The sequence below is a fragment of the Cetorhinus maximus genome, chromosome 17 (assembly GCF_964194155.1).
Source record: "Cetorhinus maximus chromosome 17, sCetMax3.hap1.1, whole genome shotgun sequence".
Classification (NCBI taxonomy): domain Eukaryota; kingdom Metazoa; phylum Chordata; class Chondrichthyes; order Lamniformes; family Cetorhinidae; genus Cetorhinus; species Cetorhinus maximus.
Window position 1 is genome coordinate 9395830 of NC_135895.1, and position 26784 is coordinate 9422613.

Here is a 26784-nt window from a genome sequence, read left to right on the forward strand (position 1 = left end):
ACCCTGCCTTCTTCACATTATAGAGTCAATCTGTCTTTTTAAATAAAAGAATCTGGTGTCCTGGCCTTAACTGCTCCTCCCGGCAACCCAATTTTAAATGACCATTATCTCAGTAACCAGACTTACCTCATAGACATCTGTGGCCTAGAGTGCTCAACACACACTTCATCTTGGGCCCTTCTGACGCAAGCCTGAGGCCTACCATCTTTATGGCACTTTGGAGACTTCTAATTAACTCTTGAAGGTGCACAATGACAATATATGTTTATACAGCACAATTCACAGCAACGTCCATTTACCTTGCGTCCCTAAAGTAGCACAATGTCCCAGGCACTTCACAGGAGCGTTATCAAATGACATTTTACAAGGAGCCACGTAAGGAGATATTAGGTCGATAACCAAAACTAAGTCAAAGGTGGTAGATTTTAAGGAGTGCGTGTTGAAAGAGGAGAGAGAGGTTTAAGGAAAGAATTCCAGAGCTTAGAGCCTGGGCAGCTGAAGACATGGGCCACCAATGGAGGGACAAAGGAAACTGAGAATGCCCAAGAGCCCAGTATCGGCAGTGCACAGAGATCCTGAAAGATAGGTGGAAGTGAGAACCTGTGACGTGGATGTGGGTACTGATGTTCCAGACTTTTTAATTGTCCTGTTGTAACACATTCGTACTGTCAAACTACTTCCTGTAAATTGAAGCCCTATCTGCCCCCTCAGGAGGATGTAAAATCCCACGGCGCTATCTCAAAGAAGAGCGGGGGAGTTATCGGGAGTTACCGGTGCCCTGGCCCCAACTAACATCACAAAAAAACAAATTGGCTGGTCATTATCACATTGTTGTTTGTGGGATCTTGCACAATTTGGCGTCCATATTCCCTACATTACGACAGTGACTACACTTCAAAAAGTAGTTCTTTGGCTGTAAAACACATTGAGGCATCCGGTAGACATGAAAAGCGCTATGTAAATGCGAGTCTTTCTTTCCTCCATTACTTTGGTTTTGTTTTACAAAATCACCTACTTTGATTGTACACATGGCAATGATACCTTATTTATATAACAGGCTAAAAGCCAATAGAGGAGCCTTTGTTTGCAGCATTACAGTGACTATGGGGTGCATGCCTCCCAGGGACACTTATGTACCTAGATGACGTAGGTAATGAAAAGAAGGTCATGTCATATCTTTATCTGCAAGGCTGACCATATAATTCATGACCGAGGATGTTGCAAGTAACGGCCTCCATGTTTGACTGGCTATTGAAGCTATCCATTTAGCAATTTCTGAGCTGTTAAACCAAGGCCTCTCTTCCTGTTCAAGTGGCTATTATAGATATTGTAACCTGGCTCTAAAATGCTTCTCTAACAAAGCCAACCGAACGAAACTGGCCGGCCATTCATCTCATTGCCGTTTGCGGGACTGGTCCACGTGCAAAAATGGCTGCTGCATCTCCCTACACCAGCAGCCGTCGCTCAATTCTGAGCAAGGGAAGAGAGAGCTTCTGCAGATTTTGTGCCCAGCGCAATTGGCCAAACCAGCACAAAAGGGCATGGAATTTTGAGTGTAAAGCAGTTAGGTCCAAGTCGCTCAGGGGGTTCATGTTTTCCGCCACCTTTTACACCGGCCCAAGCTCCAATTCGCCCGGAACCAGCTCCGCCACAAAACTGGCCACACCCACAGGTCAAGATCCCAGCAATCCTGCTGGTTTGGGAAAGTTTTGCAAGTCACCTTCATTCTCTGAGGCACACAGGCACGAGTCAGCACATTTAAAATGTATTTTTTTTTTCACCTTAAAAATAACTTAATTTAGGGCATTTGGGGGCAAGGGCAATTAGGGATGGGCAATAAACGCTGGCCCAGCCAGCGACACCCGCATCCCATAAAATGAATTTAGAAAAGAGAAACTGACTCACAAACACCAACGAAACTATTAAGTGGTTCGGTGTAGTTATTTTTAAGTCATTTTAAATCAAGCTATTCATAAATGAAGGACTGGACACCCTTATTAAAAGTATTTTTTTTTCAGGTAATAGACCCACTTTCGGCTGTATTAATAAAACTGCATCAGATTGCCACTCATAAAAGGAACACTTTTTAAAAATGGGGAGAGAAGGACCCATTATTTTCTATCACCTTTTGTCCCAAGGAAGAATTAGTCCTGATTGTGCAAATTAACGTTGACGGAAACTTGAAATCTGCAATTTCAAGCGCATTTTGGCGGCAATTTCCTAATTGCGCCCAAAGTGGAACCTCTCTGCCGAAGGAAGGAAGGCAGAAAACAGATGAAGAAGATGGATGAAGTACTCAAGTGCTGGGCTGGTGTACATGCCCATAACCTTGTGACCCGGAAGCGAGAAGGCTACCAACTGAGCCAAGCTGACACCTCTAAACTTTTAATGATCCCCAACATCATAACTGGGCCTCCCTCCAGTTGAAATGTGCACCCTTTCGTCTACATTATAAAGTCAATGCATTCCAAGAATAATTCATTATGTGTTACACCACAATAGGGCCGCACTTAACTGACTAAACTAAATACATGTGCAAGTGTTGGTACGTCATGCTGCAAAATCACAATTAGATCATTGACCAGTCTCAGGCCCAGAAGGGTTTACACCACATCAGTGCCAGAAGGACAGCTGTTTCAAGGCAAGGAATGGATTTACACTGGCTCTGAGCCAGTATCCCAGGATTACAAGGGTTTATTCTGCAAGTTTAACCCTAATGCAGTTGACATACCACTCTCACAAGGGTTAGAATACAGCTCCCACAGTGGCTTAATTGGTAAATGTACCACTCAGTGTGGAGTTGAGCTAGGGTGGCTGAGAAGGCTCAATACTCGGGGTGCTATGATCTATCTCTGTGCCAGGGGTGTGACAAACTTATAGAATTACTCCCCAGTTTTTCCATTGTGTCGCTAATTAGCAACGTCTGCCAGCAAATAATTAACGTGTTGTGGTTTGGATGCTATCAGATGCCAATGGGATGACACTGTCAACCATTTACTAAATCACTCTTTCCTAACAGCACAGCTTACAAGACAGAACAACGCAGAATGATTAACCATTAATATTAAAGCCTGCGATACAGATCCCACATGAAGGTTTTGATAGCGTTGTGTGGGGTGTTTTAGCAGTCGATGTGCTACGTTTGGCCTCAGTGCCTTAGACTTGGAAGGCCCCAGGATCAATTTCTGAATGGGGATAGCCAACCTCGGTTGCATTGCCTGTAGACCATTGCCATAGATTTCAGCAATAGGGAGAAATAAATTCAGAGCTCAGGAAAAAATCAATTGGCCAGTTTTGGAACCTATATGTGCATGTAACGTTATGTATGTATATTTTTCATACTAAAGGGAATTAAGGGATTTGGGGATAGCGTAGGAGGTAATGTTGAGGTAAAAAATCAGCCATAATCATATTGGAAGGCAGAGTCAGCTTGAAGGGCTGAATGGCCTACTCCTACTTCTTGTTTTTGTGTGTGTTTATGCATGTGCTTGTATGTGTGAGTCTGAACAAAGTAGGGATCCTTAGGTGGAAGGATCGAGAACCAGGAGACACCGATTTAAGGCAATCGGCAAAGGAAGCGATGGCGACATGAGGAAAATCTTTTTTTACGCAGTGAGTGGTTAGGATCTGGAATGCACTGCCTGTCACGTGGTGGAGGCAGGTTCAATCATTGCTTCCAAAAGAGAATTGGATAATTACCTGAAGAGGGAAGATTTACAGGGCTACGGGTAAAAGACGAGAGGGACCGGGTGAATTTTTCTTACAGAGAGCCAGTATAGACACGATGGCCCAAATGGCCTGCTTACGTGCTGTAGACATTCTATGGTTCTATATATGTGTACATGCATGTGTACATGCCACTCAGTGTATAAATAGAGGAAGGACCTGGGTTCAGGAGTAGGGGATCAGCCGTGAAGACTGGCCATGTGAGTCGAACACTTATTATTGTAACCACACTTCAGAGTGAGTCAACATCCGCAGGTGAGCAGTGGAGCAGTGGGGGTGTGGGGTGGCTGTGCGTTTTCACATGCAACCAGTAACCTGTAAATATACTAAAGAGCAAACAACATCCACAGGAAGAAGAATACACCTGTATTTTGGAACTAAAGGTTGTAAAGATTTAATCTCCTTTGGGTGTAGCCCCCGACTTCAATTGACATCCTCCCTGTTTCTGGGACATTTAGTTTAATAACATGCCCTACCGTGTATTCTTCAGGCACCTATCTTTAAACAGGCCACCTCAAATATTGACCGAGAGTCACACCTGGCATATCAAAAGTATCGCAAATTCTTATCGGCAGAATGACATGTTGCAGCTCTCGTTTTTATTATCGTTCAGCAATAAATGTCTAATAAAAACCGATTTGTTTTTTCATAAGCGAAGAATTTTCAAGCGGGAGGGCAGCGCTTTGGGACGGAGGAGAAAAGGAACCCTAAAAATTACAAATTATTACGTTACAAATTAGACGGAGTGAACATAAACCATTGCCCACTTTGCCACTTGTTGCAACTGTTTTGCAGCAACGCATCCACATTAATCATTCTAATGGTTAGTGGGCTGCTTCACCGATTACACTGAAATGCGATCACATAGAGTCGAGACAGGTAAGCAAGCACTGCTGTTTGCTGTGTCATAAATTACTTTACAAATCCATAAAAAAAAAACTACTATACGGCATCGAAGAGGGCTGAAAGAGCCCAATTTCAAACCCATTCTAGTGTTGTCACTAGAAATTCTGCAAAATGAAATGGCAGATGCCTGAACTATTCACACTGCACCCAATTCAACTGCGAAAAGCACGCAGCAGTATACCTCGAGACTGATCTATGGGCGGTTGGTCGACTCAGGAAGTGGGAATGCTGAGCAGCAGTAAGAGGGAACGAGAGACTTGCCCTTATATGGCGATTTTCACTGACCGTCCCCAAGCACTTTAGAGCCAATGTAGTACTTTTCAAGTGTCGTCACCGTTGTAATGTAGGAAATGCGGAGGCCAATCTGCGCACAGCAAGCACCCACAAACAGCGATACGATAATGACCAAATTATCTGGTTCTTTGTGAGCAACTTTGGTTGAAGGACAAATATTGGCAGGAGACTGAAGAGAGCTCCCTGCTCTTTGAACTAGTGCCACAGGAGCTTTAATCCACCTGAGAAGGCAGATGGCGCCTCGGTTCATGCCTGATTGGAAAAGATGGCAAGTCCAACACCGCAGCACGCCTTCAGGCGAATTCTACTGGACAACTGCCTCTGGGTGACCGAGTGCAAGTCTTCTATCACTGGTTCCTCCTGGCACCCTCTCTCAGCGAGTCTCAGCAGTTTTCTGTTTGGCCAGTAGGAGCCCGCACCCCAGTTCTGCGTTGGAGATACACAGCATCCTGACTTGGAAATATATCACTCTTCCTTGATCATGGCCATGTCAAAATCCTGTAACTCTCAATCTAACATCTAGCATCATGGTGGTTCAAGAATTTGGCTACTCTGAGTATTGCTGAGAAAAGAGACATGTCGAAGTTTTTCGTCTTGTACTCATCAGGACACTTTGCAGAGTTTCGGATACTTTGCGAGGTATCCTGATGAGTGCAAGACGAAAAGCTTCAACATGTTTCTTTCCTCAGCGACGCTCAAAATCTGGCTACCGCCGCCTTCTCGAAAGTGCAACAAATGCCAGCCTTGCGGGTGATGCTCGCATCTCGAGAATGAATCTTTGGAAAACAATGATAATAACCGGAAGGCTAAGGGGAGATTTACTTGAGAGACTCAAAATTATGGTCCACGGGTTGGTCAATGCAGAGGCCGGGATTTTCCGGCCCCAACGCAGTGGGTGTGGTGAGCCAGCCAAAAGTCCGTTGACTTCAGTGGCGCCGGTGAATCCCGCTGGCAGGCAGAACCGGAAGATCCTGCCAAGGGAGTGGGAATGCTGGGCAGGAATTTGAAAGCAAGAAAGACTTGCCTTTGTATAGCTACTTTCACTGCCTCAGGACATCCCAAAGCACTTTAGAGCCAATGAAGTACTTTTCAAGCGTAGTCACTGTTTGTAACGTAGAAAACACGGCAGTCAATTTGTGCACAGCAAGATCCCACAAACGCAGAGTAAATAGGAAGAAACTATTTCCAATGGCAGAAGACACAGGGAGAAGTTAATCGGCAAAAAAATCCAGGAGCTAAATGAGGAGACATTTTGTTACTCTCCGGGTTATGAGGATCTGAAAGTAATAATTCACAAAAGGAAACTGGTTAACAACGTCAAAAGGACATTAAAAAAAAAATTGGACAGCTATAGGGGCTGAGCATCAGGGGGCGGGGTTTTCCAGCACCCCCCCACCCCCCTCCCTCTAACTCCATCCCCAGCTGCAGGCATCAATTAGCTTTTGGCCGCTCTCCAAATTTTCCCACCCAGCCTACAACAATTCCTGCCAACACGCGGGGCCGGAAAATCCCGGCCAGGGAGCGGGACGAGTTGTACCGTTCTTTCAAGAGGGTCAGTGTCGTCACAATGGGCCGAAAGACCTCCTTCTGCGCTGCAAGATTCGACTTCATCGAGTGAAAGATGTCAAAAACTAACGCAGGTTCGCAGCAGAAAACCATGCTAAAAAGCATTCATGCTGAAGTAAAATCCTTTGCGTACACGTGAAGCCGGTATCCGTTCTGTGACACTAGCCACCAGGGGCACGAGTTTGACGACCGTCCGGTTAAGGTTAGTGTGATGTGGATCCTTCATGTTGTCCAGCAGCAGCAGGTGTCAGTTGCCATGCAACCAAACTCAAACGTCTGGGGCGCAGTGTAATAAGTGTAATAATCACTGGAAAAAAATTAACTTCAAAAATCAATAACTATTTGCTCAGCAGTTTGGAAACAAATTGAGATAAGATGGCAAAGATTTCATCCATTTGCACAAAGAAACCAGGTCAAATTTCTTAACCCATTTGCTGCTCACCATTTTCGTTGTGTAACTAGGGACGGGGGGAGGCCATTCAGCCCTTCTGAGTCTGGTTCTGCTGCCGTTCAGTTAGATCATGGTGCATCCAGATTTCCACTAACATTCAGTTGACGGAGTGCTTTCTTACATCACCCATGATTGACCTAGTTTTAATTTTAAGGTTGTACTCTTAAGGACACCCCTACCAGAGGAAACAGTTGCTCCCTATCTATCCCAACACATCTTTTAATCATTTTGAACACCTCAACTAGGTCACCCCTTAATCTTCTATACTCAAGGGATGTATGATCACAGATCAGCCATGACCTCATTGAATGGTGAGACAGGCTCGAGGGGCTAAATGGTCTAACTCTTATTCTTATGACTGCAAGCCTAGTGTGTGTAACCTGCCCTCGTAATTTAACCATTTCAGCCATTAACCATTAAATTAACCATAATTTAACCACCCAGAATAGTCCTGAACAGTAACATTCTATTTTCACTGGGATAGCCTTCTGTTAGTTCAGTGAATGTAGACTAGATTTCCGTGAATCACACACACATACACAGCAATCGTACAAGTTCAGAGGGAATGGCACACCTCCGGCCTTTTGGATGAGACATTAAGCCAAGGCTGCACCAAACAGAGGTAAAAGATTCCACGACACTGTTTGAAGCAGTGTTGTGACTAATATTTATCCCTCAACGATCATCACTGAAAAAATATAGATCAACCGGCCCAACCCCTCATTTGCTGTTTGTGAGATCTTGCTGTGCATACATTGCAGCTTGTTTGCTCACAAAACAGCAGCAACTACACTTCAAATGTGGCTCTCCAGATGTGCAGCACTTTGGAGCATCCCGACTTCATGATAAACTGTCAGCCATCGTTCACCTGAGTCAAACACTCATGGGTTCAACTCCATTTACCAGACTTTGCACAAAGTCCAAGTGCTGCACCAAGGGAGTTAGGGAGGTGCCACCTTTCCAATGATACATTAAACCAAGGAGCTGTCCGCTCTCTCAGGCAGATGTAAAAGATTCCATGGCATTATAAGGTGAACAGCAGGTTCCCCCTGATGAAGAGTCATATGGACTCGAAAGGTTAACTGTGTTCCTCTCCACAGATGCTGTCAGACCTGCTGAGCTTTTCCAGCTATTTTTGTTTTTGTAGCAGGTTCCTCCTGATGTCCTGACCAATATTTATCCTTCAGATATCACAAGAGACAGATTATCTGATTATTGCTGCTTGTGGGAGCTTGCTGTGTGTAAATTGACTTCCATCCTTCCCATATTACAACAGTGACTATGGCCTGAATCTTCCATTCAGTGTGCGGGAGAGGGCTCCACACGCCGACCTGTCACACGACGCACAGTGACATCGGGTGTACATCCTGACATCACCGCGCGTCATTCCAACCTTCAGTTCGGTGGGCGTGCACCCGAGTCGGCTGCGCGCCCGCCGAACTGTCAAAGGCCTATTAAGGCCACTAATCAACCAAGTGAGGCACTTGTCTAGACTGCCCATCCAACCTTAAGGTCGGCGGGCAGGCCAAGAGCCCAGGCGGCCTTCGCATTTTTCATGGAACCTCATCCACGGGCGGGGTGAGATTTCATGAAGGGTTTATTAATTTACTAAAATGTTTCATGTAAATTCATAAACATGTCCCAGCTCATGTGACAATATCACATGAGGGGACATGCCTGAATAATTTTATTTTTCACATTTTCATGACTTTTCTTAATCTCCCTGAGGCAGCTCCGTGCCTCAGGGAGATTTCTGCGCTCTTTCACGCGCATGCAGCGGAGGCTGAGCGCTTCCGGGTGCGTGTCACGCTGGGCGGGCCTTAATTGGCTCACCCACACAAAATGGCGGCGCGCAGCCGATCACCGCCCGCGATCAGCTATGTGCCCGCCCGCCCGCCCACACCCACTCCCGCCCAGCCCGCTTGGGCGGGGAGAAAATTCTCCCCTACATTTCAAGTGGTTGTAAAGCGCAGTGAGGTTTTGGGGATGTGAAAGTCACTATACAAATGCAAGTCTTTCTTTCCATATTTCTTTACTTTCCTTACGGTAGCATTTGGATCTATATAGCACCCCTCGCATCCTCAGGACATCTCAAACCTTTTCATAGCCACTGAAATGCTTTTGAAATGTAATGTAATGCGGCCAATCTCATATTTTTATTTTGACATAACAGCTCCAAATAATTCTTGAATAGATGCTTAAAGGATAAAAAGACAATTTTGTTTCCCACCTTGTGTTGACCTTCTCTCCTGACTTGTTGCTAGGATATTGGACCACAGCTGCCAACAGTCCTCCAGTAGCTCTGCCAAGTGGTCATTCTTTCGCTTCTTTTATGCTGCTCAAATACTGCCAGTTTCCCACACAGCCACCAGCAACACCACAAAGCAGGCTTGCTGAACGGCCTAAGGCTGATGCTTCCTCAATGAATCCAACAACTTTCTGCTGCCAGCAGTCAGCTGGGTGAGGCCTGTGCTCACGAGCTGGGGGCCTTAAGCCCGGTCCTAGTGTGCAAGCCTGGATGGTGGCTGCTTACGGACAGTCAGTCACCGAATACGTCAAAAACCAAACTTTTTTGTTTGGGTTCCCAACCGATGTCCACAAGAGACCCAATGTCAAAGAAAATGACACAAAGACCACCCAGTAGCGATCAGCTAACTCAGCACTGTACTGTGCTGGTTGTGTCACGACACTAGTCATCGAGAGAACTGGGCTAATAGTCTCAGAAGAACATGAGTTCAAATCCCACCATAGTGGCAGCCATGTGTCCTACATCACAACAGTGACTACACTTCCACAGTACTCTATTGGATGTTAAGCACTTTGGCATCTGAAGTTGCATAAATGAAAACTCTCTCTTTTTGTGGTTCTAGTGATTGGCTCCTAGCTGCCCTGTTCATTTTTTTTTAAACTGTTGCCAGCAAACTCAACTGATTCACTCATGGTCACTAAGGGAAGTAAGCCTTCATGCCAGCCTTATCTCACTTGGTCGCCCTCTTGTTTCTGCGCTAGAAGAGTATGGGTTCAAATCCACTCACGGAGACTGAAGCACAAAATCTAAGCTGACTGAGGGAGTGCTCCATTGTTGGAGGTGCTGTTTTACAGGTGGGACATTAAATCAAGGCCAATCAAGTCTGTCTTCTTGGGTGAAAGGATGTGAAAGATTCCCACGGGACTAGTTTGAAGGAAAAACAGGGCAGTTCTTCCCAGCATCCTGGCTTATATTTATTCTTCAGCCATCATCACTGAAGAAGATTATCTGGTTATTAACACACTGCTGTTTGTGGGAACATCTTTGCACAAACTGGCAGCCATGTGTCCTACATCACAACAGCGACTACACTTCCACAGTACTCTATTGGCTGTTAAGCACTTTGGCATCTGAAGTTGCATGAATGAAAACTCTCTCTTTTTGTGGTTCTAGTGGTTGGCTCCTAGCTGCCCTGTGAAGTGATTCAACAAGCCGCTCAGTTGTATCAAACTGCTTGCCACTTTTCTGCCACCACCTGTTTGGGCAACCAAAGGTGGACAGTAAATGTTGGCAATGCCCACACCCCAAGAATGACTTAAAAAATAAATATCTTGAGCGAATGCCTGAATTCCAGATTATTCAACCAAGCTGGCACCAGAGGGTTTGGACGTCAGTGCAGGGATAACATCACTGTTTGCAAAGGGATCACTCACAGTCACTATATTCTCCATAAAAACGTTCTCCATAAAAAACGTGCAACCTCCTCTCATTGTTCAGTTGCCAACGGCAATGTCACAACAGAGTCACACATGGCCAGAGGATCTCAGGCTCAACACTCGGTCAGTGCTGAGTCAGCTTAGCTTTTAGTTGGAGCAGCTGTAGCAGAATTGAAAAATGACTAAGGCTATGTCCCCACGGAATTAATGGGAGGGAAGAAACGGAGAAAATAAAAAATCAGCCAAGATTCCGTTGTTGGGTGGGATTTTCCAGTTTGATGCTCCAGGTACATGTCAGGAGATGCTATACTCCCGGCCCCTTTATAATGGTGACAGCTGGAAAATTACAGCGTGGACGTGCATGGAACTTTCCGGATGCAGGCCGCTGGCTCTTGGTGAAATGGAAATTCCCAGCCCTGGATCGACACCAGCAACTCTTGTTGAGATACACAGAACATCAGCCAAAAAAACAGGTTGGTCATGTCTATGACATACTGTCAATTCAAATAGCCCCTCAATGCTTCCTCACAAGGGCAGAAGCACTACCCTTGCTGGTGTGATGGAGCCCACTAGTACAAGTGGAATGGTGCCCCAGCAAGTAGTGCAAGAGAGAGTGTGCGGAAGAGAGACATTTGTTGCATTTATAAAATTCCTTTTACAATAACAGAACATTCCGAAGTGCTTCACAGCCTTCATAAAACCATCACCACTTAACTTAGATGGGAACAGCACACTTTAAACTATCAACCTATTTCCAGCCTCTCACAAACCATTCTTCAGTACAAGAAGGACCTTGATAGTTTTTTTTGCTGGTCTTCTGCATTCCTAAATTCACTAGGCAGTCAGTCATCAAGTGCAAAGAAAGGACAAACTTGCATTTTAGATTCCGAAGAGCAGGGGAGTCCTTCCCGTCGTCTTGGCCAGTATTTAACCCTCGATCAAAACTCACAAAAGCAGATTATCTGGTCATTATCACATTGCTCTTTGTGGGATCTTGCTGAATGCAAATTGGCTGCCACATCTTCCACGTTACAACAGCGACTGCACTACAAAAGCACTTCATTAGAGCTCTTTGAAACATCCGGTGGTTGTGAAAAGTTCTATATAAATGCAAATCTTTCTTTCTTTATTTGTCCAGCACCTTACACAACATCCCAAAGTGTTTTTACAGCCAATGATGTTTTTGAAGCCTAGCCACTGTTATAATGTAGAAAGCTTGGCAGCCAATTTGTGCACAGCCAGCTCCCACAAACAGTAATGTGACGGTGACAAAATAACCTGTTTTAGCGACGTCGGTTGAGGAATAAGTATTAGCCAGGATGCCGGGGGAGAACTCCCCTGTTCTTCTTTGATATAATATCTTGGGATCGTTTGCGTCCACATGAGAGAGAGCAGGCGGGAGCTTAGTGTAACATCTGATCCAACAGATGGGAAAGTAAAATCAAAGTTTAAAGTTTTATTTTGGGATTTAAATGCTACCCTTCAGGAGGTTAACGGTTAAATAAATGCGAAATATACTCAGGCTCCATTCAAATTCTGAAGAAAAACAGGATCCGTTTCAAATCATTTCCTAAAGAATCTGAACTTGTTGATGGGTGCAGTCATAGAAAGTGAATCAATCTTCATTCATGGTTCAAAATAAACATGCACAATGTGTAATCAATGGACCAGTCAAAGTCCAAAGACATTGACAACAGTTCACTACTAAAAGAGTAATGATGCAAGTCCTCAGAAAGCTGCACTGGAGAAAGTCTAGTTCTGCAAGGGGGGAGTGTGCCAACCTCCTTACCGAGCCATTGATTCACGTCCTGCCTTTGCCTCAGTTAGGTGTTTCTGCCCCTGATTGCCTCTCAGCTTCAGGACAGAAGGCCATGGAGAAAGAAATGTGCTGAATTGTAGTGACCTGACAAACATTGGCTGTTAGATTACAACTACCGCTGGCTGATCACCAGGACTACCGCTCACAGGGCCATCTGAGCCCGTCTCAGGCTTCAGCTGTCTGAGCCTCTTCCAGGCCCCAGCTGTCGGCACTGGGGAGGGCTTGTAGGCCTGGAACCCACCTGATGTCTCCTTCCTTACTGGGCTTTTAGTTTTCTTCTTTGCACGTCTGCAAAATGACGTGGGCTGGTTTTTCTTAAATCTAGCAAGGCACTCAAGATCCCTGTTGTGGCACAATGTGTAGCACTCTCGTCTTTAATTCAGATGGTTGTGGGTTCAAGTCCCACATAAAGACTTGGGAAGTAAAATCTGCTATGCCACATCAAGAATGGCACTGAGGGAGCACCACACTATCAGAGGCATCATCTTTCAGGTGAAGTGTTAAATCAAGCTCCCATTTTCCCCTCTAAGGTGGGCATAAAAGATCCCATATCGAGCGGGGGAGTTCTCCTAGTCTCCTGGGCAGTATTTATCCCTCCACCATCATCGCTAAAAACAGGTTATTTTTTTCCTTTTTCTTCGTGGGAGCTTGCTGTGCGCACACTGGCTGCCACATTTCCTACATTACAACCAGCAACTACACTGCAAAAGGTGCTTCATTAGCACAGAAGTGCTCTGGGATGTCCTGAACCATTAGGTACTACATAAATGTGAGGCATTGTTGCTACAGGAGGAATAGCGCTAACATTGCTGAGTAGATGTTGCTTATTCTCCTTCATAACACTGTTCAGCAGCATGCTCTGGCCCATGCTGGTTATTGTAAACACTACAATACTTTGTCATCCTGAACACCATTAAAAGACTGCGGGCTCCTTGTTTGATGACAGTCCCTCCGGGCTAATAAGCAAAGCAACAGACGTGTTTACTGTACATCATTCGTGGCCTGTCACATACAAAATATAACCCCATCTAAACAATCACACCATTTGAATGGCGAGTAACTAACTATTCCAGACCAGGCACAGAGCATCTTTTGTCATCTAAAGGGCTCTCACCCAGAAACAATGTTATTGTCGCCAAAAATTCAAACTGATTGTAGGAGGGCTGTAATTGCCTCTCAAGGTTTCTTTCGGTGCCGTTGTAAGATCACATTCACAAATACTCCATACGCTTTCCAGGGGAATTGTACACGCTTATTGACCCATTCACAACCCAGGGGAGCATTGCAATTCTCACAATTGTTAAGTACACGGGTATTTAAGTAAAAGGACAGGGAGCTGAGAAGGTCCTGACCTTCGGGCTGCTCTGGCCTTTTTTGAAAAATATAAATTATGACTAAGAAACCAGTTGGTGATGTAATGAATGTAATCTGTAGCTCTATTAACTCCTGTATCTGTGTGGTTTGTGTGTATGTGTGCATGCATGTGTGTGTTCAAAAATAGAAATAGTAACACTGAAGTTGGCGCGCTGTCCAGTGACATGATGGTGACAGACTAAATGGGACAGCTACTCATCACCAAGCGCTCAGTGCCCTGTCTCAAGAGGGCACATATCTAGCAAGGAGGTTTATGGACCTGCAGTTAAAGAATGCCTTCCACAATTGCCCAGCAAGATGGGAACTTTCCAATATCGGGATAATCCAGCACTGATAATTAGTGTGCAGTGCACAAACTCCCTCTTGTGAAGGCAGAAAGAAGCCATTAATTGTTTTGCTAATTAAGATGAATATTACCTTCAAGAAATGAACCAAAAACTTGCATGACAACTAAAGGCGTGCCTTTCCCCTTCCCAAGAGAGATCCATGATATTCAAGAATAATTGCTTTATGGTTTTGACTAAGACAAAAATACCTATCTTCTATCCGAGTTCATTCGTAACCAGCGTGTTCATCCACAGAAAGGTGAATCGCTTTATCTAAATTATTATGTATTCAGATCAGTTTTAAAATGCAGAGCTGGAACTTACCACGTTTTAGAAATTGTGGGCCTCAGCATCCTGTTGGAATGTCAAACAGTCCTGCAAAGCAGAGGAGACAAACATGTATAAAAGATTAATCCAAGGACGGTCACCTTCAATTTATGAAACCTTTCTGTGCCCGCATAAAAATTACACGACGGTAACATTATCTACCGAGAGCGTTCCGTTCACCTGCACCGCGGACTTGTCTCGACAACGCACTTCACAATTAGTGATGGTAGAACAGCACACATCAACCGTTACACATCAACAGAGGCAGCCCATTCAGCCCCTCGAGCCTGCACCACCATTCATCAGGGGGCAAACGCCCCCCGAGCTTCTTGCACCATTCACAGGGAGGGGGCAATGGGCCATTTAGCCCCTTCGAGCTGGTTCTGCCACTCACGGCTGATCTGTACCTCAATTCGATTAACCTTGCTTTTTTTTCCTCCCACCCCCATATCCCTTAATGCCTTTGCCTAACTTAAGATCTGTGCATTCAATTTCAACAAACGGCTCTGGCTTCGTTGTGGTATATGGACAAGTGCACAAGCGCAGCGTGTTATTTTGTGCTAAGGTCTGAAGAGGGCAGTACACTCTGTCAGTTCAGAGCTGTAGCCAGCCCCAGATGAGAGCAAACAAGCAGTACAGGATTGGGAAAGCAGCAAGTACTTAAAGTCAGCTCTTCCCAGCAATAGGGAAACAAGAAGCGAAACATTTCTGTGTAGGCTAAAGGTCACGTCAAGGATACAAAGTGCAGTGTGGAACTGCTCCAGAAGCAACATGGGGAAGAGGCAATTGAGTTAATGCTCGTTCCAAGAATTTTTTTTTTTGTCCAAGTCAATATTATTGTGGATGGTGTCTATCTGTCGTAGTAAAACTAAGTGTCACGAAACGAGCAAATGGGCTAGATTTAATTAACTCACTCCTTGCACATTTCATCACTGATTGCTATGGTAACATTCAGTTGCTCTGCAGCCCAGGCTTTTTAATCAGATAGTTGCAGTCATCTTTCTGTACTGCAGGAATGTGCCTGAATTTACAGCCAACATTTGATACTACTGATAACTGCCAGTAATTTAGTGTTGGCTCTTTTTAAACAATACGCACACACACATACACACACACACACACACACACAACCAAGCAGACTGCTGCTCTGCTGACTGAAGGATATCTGGGCGAGACTAGACTGATGTAATCATAAAGGAACTCATGGACAGTGGATGGCCCACTCACAGCGTCTCACCAAGGCTCCTTTGACAGCACCTTCTGAACCCATGACCTCTACCAGGACAAGGGCAGCAGATGCATGGGAACATCCCCACCTGCAAGTTCCCCTCCAAGCCACTCGCCACCCTGACTTGTGACTATTTCGCCCAACGCTGGGTGAAAATCCTGGAACTCTCTCTCCTTAACAGCACTGTGGGTGTACCTACACCACGTGGACTGCAGTGGTTCAAGAAGGCACCAGCATCTCAAGGGCAATTAGAGACAATCAACAAATGCTGGCCTTGCCAGCGAAGCCCACATCCCGTGAGCGATTTTTAAAAAAAAAAATCACATTGAGAATCCGCATTTTCATTTCTCTAAGCCCCTTTGGTAACTCCTTTTCTCAGTGAAACTGCGATAATTGGTTTTCAGTATAGTTCCTGACACAGTGCAATAAAACCCCTCCACACACCTGCTGGCAAATCGACAGTGCATCAGGAGAAACCAAGCTAGGGAGGGGGGGGTGGTGGGGAAACCCCCAGCACTGCTGATTTTTCTAAAGCTCATATTCATTCCTACTCTTTGCTGAAAGAGAACCCTGTTTCGAATTGTGCCTTTGCCCGGCCCAAGATACTGTCTAGAATTATTGGCTTTTGGAAGAGGAGCTGGCTATAGGACCAGGTCCTTGCAGGCAGAATGCGGGGTGGTCCCATGCACTTACCTGCTCTCCAGAAATGAAATGATTTCAAACTTGCTGAAGTCATGAAAGGGATATTAAAAAAAAAGGTTTCCAGGTGGGAGGGAGAAAGGGAGGAAGGGGGGTGGCGGGAGGAGAAAGATCAGTCTGAAGCGTTTTGATGCCCTAAGGTCACTTTAAAAACACAGAATACAGCTTAGGGTGATTTCATTCTTCATTTCATTCTTGCCTCGAAGAGGGCTCCAGATTGCAACACGTTCCCTGGGACAGTGGGGCTGCTTTTGGCGAGCGTTTTGCGCAGTGTGTCAGCGTGTGAGGGAGAGAGAGTTCACAAACTCACGGGCAGCAACCAGCCGCAAAGTTTAAAAAGGGAAGAGGCAGCACTTTGTGTTGCCAAAGAGAGAGAGAGAGAGGGAGAGAGCTGGAGATGTAATCTGATACGCTGCACTAGGGGAAGAAACCACTCGTCGCCCCCCAAGGCAACGTCATGTAGGAGGATGCAGGCTGCTGAGGCATTGGAGCAGGAATTACAAAGGACTACGCCAGATCCTTGCAGGCAGATTGGGTGGTCTCTAAATTTGAAAAAAGTCCCATTAAACCAACGTCAAACCAATCCCATTTAGAGAGCCAGGAGGGAGGGAGGGAGGACAGGAGAGATTGCTTCATCTTTAAGGAATGTCCCAAGCAAATTGCAGACAATCGCTTCGCAGAAGAAAAGAGTAAATGTTGGAAACAAAGGAAGATAAGGGATTCTAGTGACAGCCCAGAGCTGCAGGGTCAGTTTTAGATTGCATTGGCAAAGAACAGCCAAGTGGCCTCTCTCTCGCGCTGCAAGCGTCTTTGGCCCTCCTCCTTTGTGACTTTCTTCACTAAATCTCCACAACGTTCCCTCTCGAATTTACTGCTTCTGAGAGAACTTTGCTCGTGGGCTCAGGACCCTCTTGTGAGGCAGTTAAACCCAAGGCACCAGTTCACCTTCTGCCTATTCTGAACTTGAGGAGGGGCTGCTTGTCACAAAGTACAAATCCTACTGATCCCTGTGTGGCCACGAGGCTGGTTTTGTAGACGTGTACCAATAGGAAAACCAGTAAAGTTGTACTTTCATGTTGCTGCCAGTTCAGGGGTAGCGTATTTACCTTTAAAGCAATAAAAAAAAACGTCATTGGTTCTGGCCCCATTTCAGGGCTTCAGCACATCATATAGGGCCGGTAACTCAGTGTGCAGTACTGAGAGGGAGGGCTGCACTGTTGGAGGTATCTATCACCTTTAGGATGAGGCAGTGAGGGCCCAGCCTGCCCTCTCAGCTGATTGTAAAAGGTCCCCTGGCACTGTTTTGAAAACCAGCAGGGGATTTCCACCCAGGGTCCTGGTCAATACCTATCCCTCAAGCAACATTACCAAAAACAGGTACCTGGCCATTATCACAGTGCTCTTTGTGGGATCTTGCTGTGCACCGATAGGCTGCTGTCTTTCCTACATTACAACAGTGGAGTCAGAAAGCGCTTCAAGACATCCTAAAGAGGTTGCGAAAGGCGCTACAGAAATGCAAGTTTCCCTCTCTTTTTTTCCGAGGGATGTAAAAGGTTCCATGGCATTTATTCAGAGAAGGGCCAATATTTTGACCTCGACCAATATCACCAAAATAATTCCCCTTGTGTCTCACTGCTATTTGTGGGAACTTGTTGCATGCACATTGGCTGCTAGGTCTGTCTATAGAGCAACAGTAACTACACTGCGGAAATAACTCATTAGCTTCAAATTACTCAGGGTGCCTTGAGGATTGAAGGGCATGACATTAATTCTTCCTCCGAGTGATATACATTGCAAAGTGCTCTCTCCAGACACAACCTAAGTACAGAAAGAATCTATATTTCCAATTATAAGATGCATTTTTATTCCCCCACCACCCCCCCACAACATATTCCAACAAATCCTCGAAAACATTCCAGCAATTTTTTCAGAAATATCAAACATGGTATTCGATCATCCCTCAAGCTGTATTAGAATACATTGCAACACGTACATTTGCAATAACAAAAGCAGTTCATGCTGGGAATGCTCAGCAGGACTGGCAGCATCTGTGGAGAGAGGAACAGAGTTAACGTTTCAGGTCGATGACCTTTCGCACATTTTGAATGCTGCTCTTGTGTGCTAATACCATGAGACAACATCACTCCACCAAGACCTACCACTTCATCTTTCGGATGGGACGCTAAACTGACGTTCTGTCTGCCCTCTCCAGTAGGTGTAAAAGGTCCCAGGGCACTACTCCGAAACAGGGTAGGGGATCTCTCCCCAGTCTCATGATTACCCCTCAACCAACATCACTAAACAAACAGGTCATTGAGTCATGATGGTGTTGCTGTTTGTGGGAGCTTGCTGTGCGCAAATTGGCTGCCGCGTTTCCTACATTATAACAGTGATCACTCTTCGGGAGCCAGTGTTGGGGTGTCCCAAGGTTGTGAAAGGTGCTGTGTTCCCCCTTCTTTCTGTCCAGACATCAAACGTCCTGGTTTTCAAATGCTCCTGCGCCGGAACCCTCACGCAAATACGTGGGCGCGCACACCCAAGGCATTCCCTGTGCCAACTTCTGAACAACAGCAGCAGCTCCCCAAAAACAGAACAGTGCCAACATCTGCAGGAAAGGGGTGTCGAGGTAAAGAGAGAAGTAACTCATTCTAAATAAGTGAACCAGGTCTTGAATGCTGGGAGCCAACACGCTGGTGGGCCACTGTATAGTTCCTCCCCCCCTCCCCCCATCACAGAGAAACCTGATGGCTTTCCACATCATCCCAGCAACATTCTTCAAAATTCGAGGAACCCCACTTCCCAAACTTTCAATAAACAGAGGAGGTTGTGGAATCTCAATCACTGGGGCATGTTCAAGACAGAAATCGATAGATTTCTGGAGACTAGTAACATCAAGGGATATGGAGATAGCGCAGGAAAGGGGTGTTGAGGTAGTTGATCAACCATGATCTGTTTGGATGGTGTAACAGGCTTGATGAGCTGAATGGCCTACTCCTGCTCCTATGTTCCTAATATAGAAAAATTTCTCTTGCTATTTATTGGATTTATTGAAGATACAGAATCCCGTTGAAATTCCACTTGAAAAAAACTAAACACATGGAATAAACATTTCAATCCCCAACTAGGAACCGTGTCTGAATGCCAGAATCACTTAATTCCATTGTAGTAATGAATAGCGCAGCTATGGAAACAATCAGCCATTCAGAGTTATACATGCCAACTCTCACGCTAAGTAATTATACATAGTGCCGGCACTCAAATTAATGAAGGTTGATTTCTTTGTGACTCCACACATTGGTTACCTCCCCCCAGTCTTGCTCGCACATGAGGCCATCACCCTATATTGAAGATGACAGGGTTCCTCACTAGCCCTCTTGGTGACACACAAACCATTCCGCCACACAGCAAATTAAGCCAAAGCAAAGACGCACAAGCAATTGAATCATCTAATTTGCTTCCCAACAAGATTTCTGCACCCAACCTAAAGCACGGGTAATTTGCAGAGTTCTTAACCTGCAATTATCTCCAATAATAATGTAAATAAACCAAAGTCGTTGTTTTAACTGCCTGCCTCAAAACATTGGCTGATTAAAAGGTTAAACGCAGCAACAGAGCAGATTATTTATGCTGATCTGCCTGTGCTCCAAGCTGTGAAAGCTGCTGCCTGTCCACCACTCAATTTCCCTTTCTTTTGAAAAAAACACAATCACTGTTAAATGTTAAAGAAAGATTGTAAAAGAAAGAAAGGGACCAGCAATGCAAAGAGTGTAATAGTGACAATGCCACCGTGCATTCACACCACTAATGGTGCCTGCCGGTGTAAATGTATTTCTTTTGGCCACTTTTCAACTCTCAGCCCTGGACTTTTTTCATGATTTTGGAGTGTAGGCAGTCAATGATATCAGGCTATTCAACAAGGAGGAAGGGGCATCCCGCTAGGGTCTCATCTTGTCCTCACCTGATGTCCTCTTTGTGTCAACTGCATGGCTAAGGCTTGGTAGCGCTTTCTCTGGCCTCCGATTCAGAGGATGGTGGGTTCAAGCCCCACGCTGAAGCTTTGAGCACAAAACCCAGGCTTTGTAATTGTATTGTACGGCACTGAGGGAGTGCTGCATCACTGCAGGTGCTGTCTCTCAGGCGAGAAGTTAAACCGGGACTCCATCAGCCCTCTCAGGTGGATGTGAAAGATCCCACTGTACTATTTCAAAGAAGAGTGAGGGACTTCGCTGTTTGTGGGAGCTTGCTATGTGCAAATTGGCTGCCACATTTCCTCGTTTACAACAGAGACCGCACTTCAAAAAAAAATGTCATTGGCTATAAAGCACTTCAGAGCCTTCTGAGGTTGTGAAAGGTACTACATAAATGCAAGCCATTCTTTCTGGTTCCAGAAGAGAGTCAAGTGAGTTTGTTAGCTATTATTTTTGCTTAAGTGTTTAATGACACAGTGAGCGAGGAGTAAGGTTAAAAAAAAAATTGTTAAAGCAAGTTTTTAAAAATAACGAAATAGCATTTTAATATAATTCATGAGTTGAGTCACTGGCTGTGTGAATGCACCAAAGGGAAGCAAAGCTTTTCCTCAGGAGTCAGTGACTAGAAGTGGAATGTGGAGACAAAGGATTTGGCATGATGAAGAGTCGCCCTCAGTTCCAACTATTTATAGATTTTTTTCTTTCCCACTGAGTTCAGTGGGAAGGACAAGGAACTTTTAGTAGGGTGCAGAACACTGTAAAATGACCTTCAAAACAACGACACAAATATGTAAGTGTATTTAAAAAAAAAACATTTTGAAACACAGCAGTGTTTGGTCAGAAAGCAGCAAACGCTGTGGATTTGGACAGGTTTAATACAAACAATTTTTGAGCAAGAATTTTCAGCAATCTTTCTCCTTGGCAGCCCGTGTTGCCTGGGGAACCGTGCTCCGGAAGGAATCTATAAGTGGCGGGAACTGCCGGTCAGGGAAGGCATAGACAATTTGAAAGGTAAAACTTCAAAGCTCTAGGAGGTCTCAAACTGATGGTTGAAAAACAGAGATCCTTAACATTCCAAGTTTGGTCTATAGGAGCAAGATCAGGCCATTCAGCCCCTCTAGCCTGTGTCTCAACCCCATTTATCCATCTTCACTCTATGTCCTGAGGAGATGCCAACATGGTGGTAATGTCACTGGGTGAGTATTCTAGAGGCCCAGGCTAATGCTACGAAGTCAAGAGCTCAAACCGTAGCAGCTGGTGGAATTTAAATTCAATTAATTAATTTCATAAATCTGGAATCAGTAATGGTGACCATGAAACTATCCTCAGTTGTCATAAAAGCCCATCTGGCTCACTAATGCCCTTTAGGGAAGGAAATCTGCCATCCTTACCTGGTCTGGCCTACGTGTGACTTGAGACCCACAGCCAAGTGGTTAACTCATAACTGCAGTTAAGGGCACATAGGGGTGGGCAGCAAATGCTGGCCTTGCCAGTGATGCCCACTTCCCATGAAAGAGAAAAAAAGAACTCTTAATACCCCACAGCCCCACTGGGAGGGTGAAGGAAGCTCACCAATGAAGTTGCATCACCCGGGTGAGGTGGCAGTGGGACTGTACCTGCTGTGCAATTCACCACCTTGTGAGGAAAAGTTGTCCAGAAATCAGGAGACCAAACTTTGACCTGGTTGCTAGCTCGGCAACTTGGGGCAGACGTATTAAGTTTCTTTGAAGGCTCTTTAGTTTTGTCAGGTCTCTGCTGGCCTTTTGTTTGGCAGAGCTCTACGGTAGGGCTCAAACCAGTCTGATGCCTGGCTTTCACCCAGGAACGAAAACCAGCCATTGGTGAAGGAAGATCTCCCTCTGTGAATTTCACAACAAACCAGAATTTCATTTGTAATAAACACGTCTTAACAATTTTGCTACACCATACACAGAGGAAATCTTCTCCAATAAGTCTTGACTTTTTTAAAAAGGAGCTTTTTTTCTGCCTCATTTACTCCAGGGTCTAGTCCTGTGGGGCGTCAGTTATTAAGGCTTGCAAATGAATTTTCATCAGCAGCTCGACAAACATCAAAAGGAAAAAAATTCCCAAAGCTTCGTCACTCTAATTTGGCTGTGGATGTGCCAGGTGGTGTCAGGTAGATGTGTCAGCATCAAGGACATGCTAGCCTGTCTGGTCCATCTCCTCACTACAAATCAAACCATTCCTTGAAATTTGATACAGGCATTAAAAACCATGAGGGGTCTGGGCAGACTTGGGAAAATCTGCTCACACCGTCGAAAGGATCAAGAATGAGTGGGTTTAAAGAGGCAAAAGCAATAAGAGAAAAAACTTATTCACGCAGCGAGTGGTTAAGGTCCGGAATGCACTGCCTGAGAGCGTGGTGGAGGCAGATTCAATCAAGGCATTCAAAAGGGAATTAGACAGTTAGCTGAAAATGAAGTGTGCAGGGTTACAGGGAGAATGACACTAAGGGAATTGCTCATTCAGAGAACAGGTGCAGACATGATGGGCAGAATGGCCTCCTTTGCGCTGTAATAATTCTGTGATTCCTGTTTAACGAGACACTGGGCACGCTCAAGTATCTCACTCAAGTGGCCATAGCCCACTTGTGACCCAAGACATTGAAGGGTCATCTTAACCCGACCCACCAGCAGGAACAAGGCAAAACAGAAAACACGAAAAACTCAGCAGGTCTGGCAGCATCTGTGGAGAGAGAAACAGAGTTAACGCTTTGAGTCCATATGACTCTTCTTCAGTCATACAGACTTGACACCTTAACTTTGTTTCTCCCTCCACAGGTGTTGCCAGGCCTGTTGAGTTTTTACAGCATTTTCTGCCTTTATTTCAGATTTCCAGTATCTGCAGCATTTTGCTTTTATCAAGGGTTGCGTACTTGGCCTCACTGAGGTCAAAGCAGTGCAAAATCAAACATGGTGTTAATCGGCAATTCAACCCAAACCTGCCCAGGTTTTCCTTGCCTGACTGGTTATCATAAAAGCCTCTTCGTTCCCTGCAGTCCACTTTCTAATTTGCCCTTCACGTTTCTTCTCCATCAAAGCCTCCTAGTTTTCTCCCCCTCCCCAACCTCTCATTTACAGTTGGCTCAAGTCTAATGCCAAGGTTGCCTGAAACACATAGGGTTCACTGTGACACTCACTCCCCTGGAGGCTCAAAAGATCTTTTAAAAAATTAAATCGTCAAATGCAAACTGCGGTCAGAGTTTGATATCCTGTTCATTTCCTTGGAAAATGCTCTCTCCGTCTTTCACAACAGCAGGAATATGTCAGTACTTCACTGTTGATAAGCGACTGAAGGAATTACAAAAACACACATTAAGTACATGACAAATCCACGAAAGCTGAAATGCTGGTTAGCTACTAGTGGAGATATGATCAGACAGTAAGTACATCTGTTTTCAATTCTGCTCTGGTCAGGACCACCTGCCTGGGTGGAAAAGCATCGGTTACAAATATGGTCTGTGGCTGACCCAGGCATATTGGACATATCCTTACTCCCCAAATCCTTTCCACCATCTACAAGGCACAAGTCAGGAGTGTGATGGAATACTCCCCACTTGCCTGGATGAGTCCGGCTCCAACAACACTCAAGAAGCTCAACACAGAGGGTAGACAGGGGAGAATCTAACCGTCTCCCCTTGACGTTCAATGGCATTAACATCACTGAGTCCCCCCATTATCAACATCCTGGGGGTTACCAATGCCCATCTCGGCCTCCTTTGGAGGTCCCCAACATCACAGATACCAGTCCCCAGCCAATTCGATTCACTCCATGTGATGTCAAGAAATGGCTGAAGGCACTAGATAGTGCAAAGGCTATGGAACCTGCCAAGATTCTGGCAATAAACCTGAAGACTTGTGCTCCAGAACTTGCCGCTCCCCTAGCCAACCTGCTCAGTACAGCTACAACACTGGCATCTACCCGGCGATGTGGAAAATTGCACAGGTAGGTCCTGTCACAAAAAGCAGGACAAATACAACCTGGCCAATTACTGCCCCATCAGTCTACCCTCCATCATCAGTAAAGTAATGGGAGGAGTCATCAACAGTGCTATCAAGCGGCACTTGCTTAACAATAACCTGCTCACTGATGCCCAGTTTGGGTTCCACTAGGGCCACTCAGCTCCTGACCTCATTACAGCCTTGGTTCAAACATGGACAAAAGAACTGAACTGCCGAGGTGAGGTGAGAGTGAGTGCCCTTTACATCAAGGCCGCATCTAACTGAGTGTGGCATGAAGGAGCCCTCGCAAAACTGGAGTCAATGGGAATCAGGGGAAAAACTCTCCGCTGGGTGGAGTCATACCTAGCGCAAAGGAAGATGGTTGTGGATGTTTGAGCTCAGTCATCTCAGCTCCAGGACATCACTGCAGGAGTTCCTCAAGGTAGTGTCTTTGGCCCAACCATCTTCAGCTCCTTCATTAATGACCTTCCTTCCATCATAAGGTCAGAAGTGGGGATATTCACTGATGATTGCACAATGTTCAGCACCAGTCCTCAGATACTGAAGCGGTCCATGTCTAACTGCAGCAAGACCTGGACAATATTCAGGCTTGGGCTGACAAGTGGCAAGTAACATTCGTGCCACGCAAGTGTTAGGCAATGACCATCTCCAACAAGAGAGAATCTAACCATCGCCCCTTGATGTTCAATGGCATTACCATTACTGAATCCCCCACTATCAATTTACCATTGACCAGAAACTAAACTGGACTAGCCATATAAATGCTATGGCTACAAGAACAGGTCAGAGGCTAGGAATCGTGTGACAAGTAACTCACCTCCTGGCTCCCTAAAGCCTGTCCACCATCTACAAGGCACAAGCCAGGAGTGTGAGGGAATACTCCCCACTTGCCTGGATGAGTGCAGCTCCCACAGCACTCAAGAAGTTTGGCACTGTCCAGGGCAAAGCAACCCGGTTGATTGGCACCCCATCTGCTAACACTCACTCCCTCCACCAGTGACGCACAGTAGCAGCAGTATGTACCATCTACAAGATGCACTGCAGGAATTCACCAAGGCTTCTTCGACAGCACCTTCCAAACCAACGACCACTGCCATCTAGAAGGACAAGGGCAGAAGAGGAACACCACCACTTGGAAGTCCCCCCCCAGTCACTCACCATCGTGACTTGGAAATGTATCGTCGTTCCTTCACTGTTGCTGGGTTAAAATCCTGGAACTTACTTCCTAACAACACTGTGGTGTACCTACACCACATGGACTGCAGCGGTTCAAGAAGGCAGCACACCACCACCTTCTCAAGGGCAACTAGGGATAGGCAACAAATGCTGGCCCAGCCAGCAAAGCCCACATCCTTTGAATGAATAAAACAAAACACCACTCACAACATCTTGCCAATCGAAAAATGTTCCATTTATGCCTTCTCTCTGCTTCCTGTTAGCTAGCCAATCTTCTTTTCATGCCAATATGTTACCCCTGCTCCATCAGCTTTTATCTTCTGCAGTAACCTTTGTAGTGGCACTTTATCGAATGCCTTCTGAAAATTTAAGTACAGTACATTCACCAGTTCCCCTTTATCCACAGCACATGTAACTTCTTCAAAGAACCCCAAGTAGTTGGTTAAACATGGTTTCCCTTTCACAAAACCATGTTGATTTTGCCTGATTATCTTGAATTTATCTAAGTGCCCTGTTATAATGTCTATAATAATAGCTTCTAACATTTTTCCTATGATAGATGTTAAGCTAGCTGGCCTACAGTTTCCTGCTTTCTGTCTCCCTCCCTTTTTGAAGAAAGGAGTTACATTAGCGATTTTCCAATCTAATGGAACCTTCCCAAATCTCGTGAAGTTTGGAAAATCAAAACCAACACACCAACTATATCACTAGCTACGTCTTTTAAGACCCTAGGATGAAATCCATCAGGACCCGGGGACTTGTCAGCCCACAGCTCCAACAATTTGCTCAGTCGCTTCCCTGGTGATTTTCTTGAGTTCCTCCTTACCTTCCATTTCCTGATTTACAGCTTTTTCTGGGAAGCTACTTGTATTGTCTATCATGAAGACTGACCCAAAATATCAGTTCAGTTCATCTGCCATCTCATTATTCCCATTATTAATTCCCCAGACTTGCTTTCTATAGGACCATTACTCACTTTGTTAACTATTTTCTTATTTAAATATCCGCACAAACTCTTACTGTCTGTTTTTATATTTCTAGCTAGCTTTCTTTTGTATTCTAATTTTTCCCTCCTTATTAATCTTTTAGACATTCTTTGCTGTTTTTTTTATATTCAGTCCAATCTTCGGACCTGTCACCCACCTTTGCATAATTTTATGTTTTTTCTTTAAGTTTGATGCTAGCTTTAACTTTTTTATTTAACCACGGATGTTGGAATTTTTATTTCTCGTTGGAATATATCTATTCTCTGTATTT

General features: G+C 45.1%; 1 protein-coding gene across 5 annotated transcripts in view; it reads right to left on the reverse strand.

Annotated features, from left to right (window-relative positions):
- adgrl2a (adhesion G protein-coupled receptor L2a) overlaps positions 1–26784 on the reverse strand; it is an 865273-nt gene that overhangs the window by 406033 nt on the left and 432456 nt on the right. For 4 of the 5 annotated variants that reach the window (XM_078560693.1, XM_078560690.1, XM_078560691.1 and 1 more), the window contains one exon: positions 14471–14521. The gene's annotated coding sequence lies outside the window, so the exon portion shown is untranslated. Of the gene's footprint in view, positions 1–6625; positions 6742–14470; positions 14522–26784 lie in introns of those variants that run through there. The other variant, XM_078560692.1, reaches the window with a different exon arrangement.